The sequence below is a fragment of the Dipodomys ordii genome, unplaced genomic scaffold (assembly GCF_000151885.1).
Source record: "Dipodomys ordii isolate 6190 unplaced genomic scaffold, Dord_2.0 Scaffold34, whole genome shotgun sequence".
Taxonomy (NCBI): domain Eukaryota; kingdom Metazoa; phylum Chordata; class Mammalia; order Rodentia; family Heteromyidae; genus Dipodomys; species Dipodomys ordii.
In genome coordinates, this window is record NW_012267250.1 from 16,145,042 (window position 1) to 16,155,684 (window position 10,643).

General features: G+C 46.0%; 1 pseudogene; it reads left to right on the plus strand.

The window, feature by feature from the left end:
- The first annotated feature begins 1,987 nt into the window (after positions 1-1,987).
- LOC105986254 lies at positions 1,988-4,717 on the plus strand (annotated as a pseudogene).
- The last annotated feature ends 5,926 nt before the right edge of the window (positions 4,718-10,643 follow it).

A 10,643-nucleotide genomic window follows, 5' to 3' on the forward strand; every position in this document is an offset into this window, starting at 1 on the left:
ACCATGTGTGGAAAAACTATAAGCCTAAATATTTTTGCCAGTTACCATGGCTCATAAATACATTAAGTGAGATATATTGCATGATTTTTGATTCGTAGAATGTAGTCTTTAAAATACATATACATATATATGTACATGTATACACACATTTCCCATAAAGCCAGATACTTATGCATGAAATATTTCTAAAACTTAGAACTAATCCTCTCTCACTGAACACTAGAACATGATAGCCACTGAAATGTCCTCTCAATACCACTGAGACCTCCTCTCATATCTTTTTCTGAGGTCCCTTATGAAAGGTCAAAGAAGAATCCAGAAGATCCTATCCTCCCCTGATCAACAGAAGGCCAAGACAACCCTCAGGTCAAGGTCAAGCCAATACTAGTTGGGCTTAAATCAGGGTTAGCTCAAGGGAGAACTCTAACTGTCAAGTCTACCTCCAATAATAAGATCCAGGGTTTTCTCTCTGGTAACCAAACAAGAACTGTTCAGGAACAGGAAATGCTCAGGAATAGCAAGTCAACACATGGGTTCACAGATTCAAGAAGATGGATCACAGGGCTTCATGGATCCAGCAGCATTAGAATTGTGTCCATCTTCATTTTCTCCCATCCTTAGCAACCACTTGGTATTTATAGCCAACAGACAGCAGGGAAGGCAAGCAGGAGAGAACTTCTCATGTCTGCATATGCTCGTTTTCAGAGATCCCCAATTTCTCTAAGGCAGCTGTAGAACTTCCATCACTACGCCTATAAACAAAACAATGTTGAGGAAACAGAAAAGCCAATTATCCACCTGTCATGGATCATTTACTAAAAGGTGGTGCATTCCTTCAATATCAGGAGCTCATGAGCCTTAGAAAGAAGGGTCACAAGTTCAAAACATGGGCAGGAATGTAGTTCAACTGGCATTTTCCATCCCCAATTCCAAGGGGTGGGGGGAAGATCCTAAAGGAAGATCATGTTCTACCTTTATGATAGCGGTGCTGGCTCATCTATCACCTGTGTCCTGTCAGTTCAAGTGCTCCTGCCTTGACAAACACATCCTTCCATTCTCCTCACAGTGTTAACAAGCCATCTATTTTCCATTCCCATGTTTCTTCAAATCACAGTATCTTCATACTTCATACATAAATTTCTATTTCCATTTTTAAAAATACTCAAGAGTACATGAAAAGTAGAGCATTCTTGATTGGCTTCAATTGAGAAGAGCTTCTGAAGGTATGGAGATCTCATGTATACAGTATCCTGATGTTTCCCAGTAGCTACACAAGGTTGGGAATCAGAAAAGCCTGACATAGAGACCAGAGGGAGTGATCAGCTCTCCTGGTTATAGTCAAATAACTCAAACATTTTTTCTCCAAATGGATTATCTTCCTATCTTAATTCTTCTTAGACATATGCTATACCAACAAGCTGACAAATGCCTCCCCCAGTCTCATCAAGGCCTTTTCCCTTCTCCCACAGTTTTTTTCTGGGGAGCAAGTCTTTCTCAAAACCCTTAATGCATCTGATTTACATCTTAGCTGGACAGCGTCTCACCAGGTCCTGCTGACCACTCCCACCCCAGTGTAGCTCAGTGGACAGTCACAGTGGTTTCATCGGTCAAGAGTGAAAAAGGTTTATGCTCCTGGTCCTCCTAGACTGACACTGACTACAAAGTACACCTGCTTCTCTCAGGCCCAATAAGGTACAGCTGACTTCCATCCCTGAAGATGAGATTAACACTGAGCTGACTGCCCTCTTCTGTAATCCTTTCCATTTCTTTCGTCATCTCCAAGTCCTTTTTCTCACTCCTGCCCTGAGTGGATGGTTGCCCTTCGGTGTGACTTTTGTGTGGCCTCTAATAACTTCTCTAATGGCTTTATTCTTAATGTTCAGCCCCTGCCTCCCAAGACCACTTTCCTTAGATGCATAAGCCTAGTCACAACCAAGTAAGTATTACTAATGATCTTGGCCTTGAAAAATCAGCACAATTAGCCAGCATGGATGTGCTTCAGAACTGTAACAAGTCAGCAATGATAGATCTGCCCAGAAGAACAGCCCCCACCATCCCCTTAGCTTCTCTTCCTCAGAAGGACCCCACCACAGCCTGAACCAAAATCACCTCTGTGGCCCAGCCAGGCCCTCATCTGATGGACCCACCTTCAAGTCTTGCTACCTAGCCCTGATCCTTCCAGCCACACCCTCATTTGCCCAGCCCCACCCTCAACCCTCCTTGTCTTGTCTTCAGCTGCCCAGCCAGGCCCTCATGTACTCAGTCCTGCCTCCTTCCAACAGTGAGAGGCTCCCTAGGCTCTGTGGTCATTTCTGCATTGCTGTGGCCCATACCTCCTTGTCCTTCCCTATATAATCCCTCTCCCCTGTCCTAAACCTTCATTCTCTGCCCATCTCCATCTCCAGCAGGCCAGTAAGCTGGTCTTTCTCCTGAAAAATCTCTTTCAGAAGAAGTCTGGTGCTCGCTGTTTTAATTCAAATTGGTTGTGTGCAGGACTCATGGAGAGTGAAAACTTTAGAAGAAATTCTCCAAGAAAAGAAGAGAAGGAGAAACCAAGAGGAGAGAGTGGAGATGGAACGCTTAAAATGTTCTGATGACAGGGATTCCAATCAGGACTCCGCTGAACAAGGGGAGCAGAGAGATCCCCGAATGGAGATCACAATCAGAAACTCACCCTACACAAGAGAGGACTCGATGGAAGGCAGGGGAGAAGAAGAGGAGTCTCTGGCCATCCATCCCTCACAGCAGATGTCTCGGCGAGCAAAGACCCATCGCTGCAAAGAGAAGAGAAAAGAGAAGCACAGACATGGCAGCCGCTCAGCGCAAGGGGGGCAGCATGCTCAAGTGAAAGGAGAAAGCAAGCACGGAAATTGGAAGCGACACCGAGAAGAGCAGGACCAAGATCACCTCGAGTGGCTAAGACAGAAAAGGATGAAAGAGGGAAGAGAACGTCCTGGGAGGGAGGGGGTCCAACTGGAGCAGGTCAAAGGGAAGCGAGGATGGGAGCGCAGGAGTAGCAAGCACCAGAAAGAGACGCGGGACCAGAAGGGACAGGGATGGCGCCAGGAGCCTGAGGTCCGCAGGGAGGGCTTGGCACACCACTGGTGGACCAGGGCGGCCTATAGCAACAAGGGCAGGGCCACTCCCTGGAGTCCCGCTGGGTGTGGCCACCCAGGGAGAGCTTTGCACTGGGAGACAGACCGAAGCCAGTCAAAGGAGAGAAAACCGAGGCAAGAGGTCTGCTGTCTAACCTACAGGACAGTGTCAGTGACAGGGAGAGGAAAAGCAGCTCTGGCAGGTCCTCAGTGGAATCAGTCTCGGGCTCGGAAGATCCACGGAGCCACTGGGAGGAGGCCTCAGAGCAGTCTGCAGACCTAGGAAATGAGGAAGAAATGAGTGAGGGTGAAGAGCCAGGCCAAGAAGACCACATCTTGGCTGTTCCAGAGTCGCGATCTGAGGAGATTCCGGGGACAGTGAAGAAGAGGAGGAAGAAGTGGGCGAGGGGACCCCGCAGAGCAGCATGTCCACCACAGGGGACTACCCTCCTGACTCCCCAGCCCTGTCGCCCACCGAGCCCAAGCAGGAGCTGCCCAAATACCTGCCGGCGCTGCAGGGCTGCCGCAGCGTGGAGGAGTTCCAGTGCCTGAACAGGATTGAGGAAGGCACCTACGGGGTCGTTTACAGAGCCAGGGAAAAGAAGACAGATGCCATTGTGGCTCTGAAACGGTTGAAAGTGGAGGGGAGAGAAGGGTTCCCAATCACATCCCTGAGAGAAATCAACACCCTCCTCAAGGCCCAGCACCCCAACATTGTCAGCATCTGGGAGATCGTGGTGGGCAGCCACATGGACCAGATCTACATAGTGATGAACTACGTGGAGCATGACCTCAAGAGCCTCATGCAGACCATGCAGCAGCCCTTTCTTCCAGGGGAAGTGAAGACGCTGATGCTTCAGCTGCTGCAGGGGGTGAATCACCTGCATGACAACTGGATTCTGCACCGGGACCTCAAGACCTCCAACCTGCTGCTGAGCCACGAAGGCATCCTCAAGATCGCTGACTTTGGGCTGGCTCGAGAGTACGGGATGCCCCTGAAGGCCTACACCCCCGTCGTGGTGACGCTCTGGTACCGAGCCCCCGAGTTGCTGCTTGGTGCCAAGGAGTACTCCACACCCGTGGACATGTGGTCGGTGGGCTGCATCTTCGCAGAGCTGCTGACACATAAGCCCCTGTTCCCCGGGAAGTCGGAGATGGATCAGATCCACAAGATATTCAAGGATCTGGGGACTCCAAGTGAGAAAATCTGGCCTGGCTACAATGAGCTCCCAGCGGTCAAGAAGATGACCTTCAGCCAACAACCCTACAACCACCTCCGGAAGCGCTTCGGGACTCTGCTCTCAGAACAAGGCTTTGATCTCATGAACAAGTTCCTGACCTATTTCCCTGGGAGGCTGATGACTGCAGAAGATAGCCTCAAACACGAGTATTTTCGTGAGAACCCCCGCCCTATCCACCCTTCCATGTTCCCCACCTGGCCTGCCAAGAGTGAGCAGCAGCAGCAGAGGGTGAAGTGTGGCACCAGCCCTCAGCCCCCAAGGGGTGATCTAGGCTTCAACCAGCTGGGTGAGAAGGAGGAGGTGATGGAGACAGGCTTCCACCTCACCACCACCAACCAGGGGGCCTCAGCTGTGGATTCAGGACTCAGCCTCAAGTTCTGAAGATGGAGCCATCCCGCCTCACCCAGTGCTGCTCTTCCATCCAGAGCCTCCCTCAGCCAGGACACCTGACTGGAAACACTGCCGCTAAACCTCTCCACTTGTATTTTGATTTGTAAATTTGTATAATTAAATGAGTATTTCCTTTTGGAAGGAACACAAATTAACTCCTTCCTGCCTGAAACAAGTAGTGGTCTCCTGTTTGAGAATCTTACACAAGGGAACCCAACTATCTGGTGTGATAATCCCCACTAAAAATTCAAGGTATCTGAGTTACTAAATTTCCTTCCCTCCTGCTCCAGGAAATTTTCTGTCTTCCCTGAGACAGTAAGGAAAGGATGTCCATGAGAACAAAAATGTGAGTTCAAAACAGAACAAAATTATTGATCAAGGGGAAACCTCTTGGTAAAGAAAAACCCCAGGCTAAGGCTGACCAGCCGTCAGCATTAGCCCCTTTACCTCCTTGCTACAAAGTTAAAGAACATCTCTACTTCTCTCAAGCTTCCTTGGCTGGCAGCTTTTCCGTTGACTACAAACTCTGCTGAAGGCCACTGACAACCTTGAGGCTTGTCATCGGCTTGTCATCGGTACTGACTTGCTGTATTAGTCCGGAGCTTATAATAAAAATCATGTCTGTTCCATAGAATACCCCCACCGGAGATTGTATTTTGATTTCTGTAATCCAAGGATATTGTTTGTTTTTTGTAATCAAGTGTCAATAAATTGATAGCATGGATCATGCTGACCAAGTGAAGATTATGTGTTGCTTATGTTCTTGTGACTCAAAGGCTATGTTTTGCTCTGCAACCTTGCTTGCTTGATGCTTTGCAAACATGACCTAGGTGAAACCACTTCCTATAGAAATCCCATGAAAAGCAAATGGGGCTGTTCTCTGAAACTCAGAGCTGGAGACCGATGCCATGTGACTGGTGAGTGCTGGTCACTCTTTGCAGATTGGGGGTTTGAGTCCCACCTGTCCCAGGAAGCTGGGATATGTCATCGGGCCCAGAGGTTTAGGTTTCTCTCTATATAGTGAGGAAATTAGGAGAAGGTTGGGAGACTAGCAAGTAATCACCTTCCCACATAAAAGCAGGATTACATTGTCAGATTTAATCCCTTCCACCCCTTCCCCAGACCATTCCTTTAATCAAGCTCCTTTTGCCACATTGGAACCGATGAAGGCAACAAGTTTTCCATTTTGAAGTGGAAGTGAAGTGCTCATTCTATACTAAACTTTCAACACAGGGCCCAGCTTGAACTCTCCCTTGACTGTCATCACCAATCCTGAGACTCTCAAGGGCCCTTTGCTTCCACCAAACATTTGGGTGTCCTCAGCACACTCCCAGAGGGGCACATTGGCATTGTCTCAGGTTGCTAACCATCCTTCCTAAAGGTTACATTTTTCTGTGGGAGGACGTTGGGCCTGAACTCGGGGTCTGGGTGTTGTCTCTCTGGTCTTCCTCTGCTCTTCAGCTTAAGGCTAGCATTCTACCACTTGAGACACAGCACCACTTCTGGTTTTTCTGCTTATGTGGTGATGAGGAATCAAACCCAGGGCTTTGTGCATGCAAGGCAAGCACTCTACCACTGAGCCATATTCCCAGCCCTGGATTTCCATCTTAAGCTTCCTGATTTTAGTCCTAACTCTAGGTTCAACTGCCCTGTCACCTGCAGGTATTCATACTCAGTGTCCCAGAGGTGACAGACCAAGTTCTCAGGACCAAATTGGTGACTCTCCCACGGATCTCTGATTGGAATTCCCATAGCTTTTCCTACCTGAAGTAGCTGAGCACAGACATTGCACTTAGGATTGTTGCCTACTTCAACTACTTGTTACTGTCATTGCTGTACCAAGCCTTAAACCTATTTATTTCCCCAGGCTCCATTGTTGGTCACTTACACCAAAAGGCTTCTGAGCATATACTTAGCCCTACTCAACCCACACACACCTTCATCTATTCTTCTCCAGTAACATTCCAGAAGCATAATGTTCCACTCATTGTAATGACTATGTATTTCCCCACAGAACTCTCAACTCCTAACGCAATGGTAGGGCTGAAGAAAATACAAAACAATCTAGGCATAAAGCTGAAATAGGAAAAAGGATTCTTGGAATGCAAATACCTGAAAAATACACTTCAAGCTAGCTTCTGATTTTATTTGTCACAGTCTCTCCATATAGTTTGTTCCTCAGGGAACAAGAAGACAGTTCTGCTATGGTCTAGTTGCCACAACAAACAGGAAAACACTGCCACAATTTCTTTCACACCAGCAATCTAGTGCCAGATACTACAATTATTCTATAAGAAAACACCATCCCCACAACTATTCAACAGATAATAGCTTCAAGGGTATTTGGATGGGAAGAACTCAATTATATCTAGCATAAGAAAAACAGGAAGTTTCTTTTATATCTTGCAAAAATTTAAACATATCTGATTCTGCAGATTTCTTGCCATTGTACTCTTCCAAAAAGACAGCACAATACAGCATCATCTGAGACAGCTAGGCTCACAAAGAAGCTAATGCAGCTTTGAAATCTGCTTCACCCCCAATGGCTTAACCTCAGAAGCAGGAATAGGAGACTTACAAAGCAAGGAAAGCCTTGTTTGCTCTGCCTCTTAAGTATCATAGGCTGTGGTACCAGCCTTGAAGGGGACATAAAGAAATATGGCTACCATCTTCAGTTAATGATCTGAAACAAGCAGTTCTTATACACTGGCTTGCCCATTTAAGTGTGGGTGCTGTCCACACTGGCAATAGTAATGTTAATGCACACTTTGGCTGCCTGGACAGTCCCAGGGCGTCCCAAGAAAGGGAACATGTGCTTAGTTCCAATCCCTTACTTGGGGGACAAAATGTTCATTTAATACCTTCAGGTTACAAGACCTGAAAGTTTAAGACACAAGGCACCATGAAAAAGACAAGTTGTCCAAAACTGAAGAACCAACCCTCAAGAAACCTCCCAGTAGTTCTTTGTTTGCCTGCTGACATGGGCACACTGGTGGGCAGCTGATGCATGAGGTCTGGGCTCAAGACTTTCAGGGCCTCAATAGGGAGCACTGCTTTGTGAGCTGGAATATAGGAGGGGTTAAAATAGACAACTCTAACTGCACTTATTCAGTCCCATGGACTAGTTATCATAACTACTTCTTAACAACTCCTCTGAAAGGTGAACCAAGACCAGGTTCAAGAGGGGACCTATGGCTAGTCATCATCCATGATTTACTACTAGAAGCTTCCTTTTCATTTCCATCCTAGAAAAATTCCCTTCTAGGAACTGCTCAGGAACAGTCTTTCACTTAAAATTAGAAATAGCACAAGCATGTTTTCATAAATCAGTCCTTGTTACTCAAACCAGTATTAACATAGTCACATAGCTAGCTCCATCACAGAGGAGCATCTCCCAGGGGGTGCCTATCCTACTAATGTGCTTTACAACTCAACTTCAAAGTCAAATCAACTAGCTGGAAGTTTCAAGATGGCTCAGTGATGTCTGATAATATTTAAGACTGGAATAGTTGGCAAACTATTTAAGATACTGGCAAACATTTAAGATGTGAGTTGAAGACAAACTCCAAGGAGAGTAAGCATTATATGTGTGTTTGGCATTATTCTTGCTAATCTATTGTCATCAACACCAGCAATTTGAAAGACCCAAACTCAGGGCTGAGAAGGTACTTTCACCTCTCAGAATGCAAACGTTCCCTTCTATTGTTCAGAGACTCAACAACCTCGCTTTCACATTGGGGCATTGCCTTCTTGGTCCTCCAGTTTTATTGTAAATGCAAAAGATGACATGTAAGCACTTCACGTCCTGGTCTACTGCTTAGCATGTGCCATATCACCATGGGAGAAGAGCTAGAATTCAGTCTAGCTTGAGACCAAAGTGAGAAGACTTGAGGGTCCAGGACCAGCATCTTCCTGGGGCTCCAAAGAACCATCTATGTACATCTCTTCCCTAGGATCGTCATCTTAGTGGCACTGCAGAAGCTATTGTTTTACTTCTTTTAATTTAATGCCGGACATCATTCTTTGTGTACCGGCCTCAGAGTTGCAACCACTCTTATTATTAAAGACTACTAAATACACTCCGATGACCATGAGCAAGACAAGCTAAGACTGACTCACTGTATAAGTTCCTCTGTTAGCATTCAAGTGTCCCTTGACAGTCAAGTCAGTTAAGCAGCTGCAGGTACGGCCATTGTTGCAGAATTGCTGCCTCCAAGACATCTGCTGTGTGCTTAGCTGACCAAGGTGACCACAGTGTTCCATAGGCTGCATCATTACATAAAAACGACTCACTTTGAACCTGAGTCATGGGTCGAGAATGTATGAGCCTCAAATTTGTTTTGCCATTTATGTTGTCTTTTAAATTCATTGTATTCAGTTGAGATATATTGCATGCTTTCCAATTTGCAGAATCTAGACCTAGAAATACTTACATATGTATATATGTAAATACACACATACATAGGACATTTCTGAAAATTAGACAAGCTTCTGTCTGCTCATTGAATACTAGGACATGATAGCAAATGAAATATGCTCACAAGTATTTCCTGGGCTCCCTTGTGAATCTCTAAGAAGAATACAGATCATATCCTTTGCTGATCATTAGGGGCCAAAACCACTCTCAGGTTTTCTCAAAACCTTTAATGCATCTGTTTGCTTTCTTGTTGCTATTACCTGGAGTTCATGTTAATAAATAATTATTTTGTATGATCAGACTATGTAGGCATTGCACCTTTGCGTTCATCTCCTAAAAATATCCTCCTTTGGTCTCACTCTGTGTGAATGCCTATAGTCTTATATCATTCTGGACTGGGTTTCAAACTCAGAACCTCATGGCTGTGCGTGGTTTTGGTTTTGGTTTTTTGGTCAGTCATGGGTTATTGGTCTTGTGGCTTGAACTCAGGGCCTTGGGACTGTCCCTGAGCTTTTTGCTAATGCATCTGGTTTACATCCTAAGTAGACAGGCCCCTGTCAGGTCCTGCTGACCATTCTCACTGCAGTTAAGCTCAATGGACAGCCATAATGGTTTCATCTGTCAAGAGTAAAAAAGCCTTATGCTCCTGCTCCTTCTCTACCAACCTTGACTCCAAGGTACACCTGCTCCTCTTACAGACTGACTAAGGTCCACATTAGTTAGGCTTATGTCAGGATTAGCTCAATGGAGTACTCTTACTGTCAAGTCTACCTCCAATAGTAAGATTCAGGGTTTTATCTCCTGTGAGCCAAACAAGAACTGCTCAGGAACAGGAACTGCTCAGGGACATCAAGTCAACTCACAGGCCCAGGCTTTCAGGAAGATGCCACAGAGGGCCTCCTGAATCAAGTAGCATTTGAATCTAGTACATCTTCATTTTCTCCCATCCTTAGCACCCACTGGGTATTATAGCCACAGACAACATGGGAAAGCAAGGAGGTGAGAACACCTCATGTCTACATGCCCTTGAGGCTGAGGAAGAAGGGCCCCAAGTTCAAGGTACCCCATTTCCAAAACCAAGTGCTAGAAATGTAGTTCATCTAGCATTTTCCAGCCCCAGCACGAAAGGTGAAAAAAATACTAAAGGAAGATCATTTCATACCTATGATCATTTTACTGCCTAATCTACCATCCTGTGACCTGTCAGTTCAAGTGCTCCTCCTTGACAAAATACACCCTTCCATTCTATTGACAGTGTTAACAACGCATCTGAATTCCATTTCCATGGCTTCTCCACTTCAAAGAGTCTTCCTACTTAAACTTGTATGTTAGTTTGAACCAGTACTTGAGAATGGTTGGGTATGTGGCTTAGTGGTTGAGTGCTTGCGGAGCATGCATGAAGCCCTGGGTTCAATTCCTCAGTACCACAAACACAGAAAAAGATAGAAGTGGTGCTGTGGCTCAAGTGCTACAACACTAGCCTTGAGCAAAAGAAGAAAA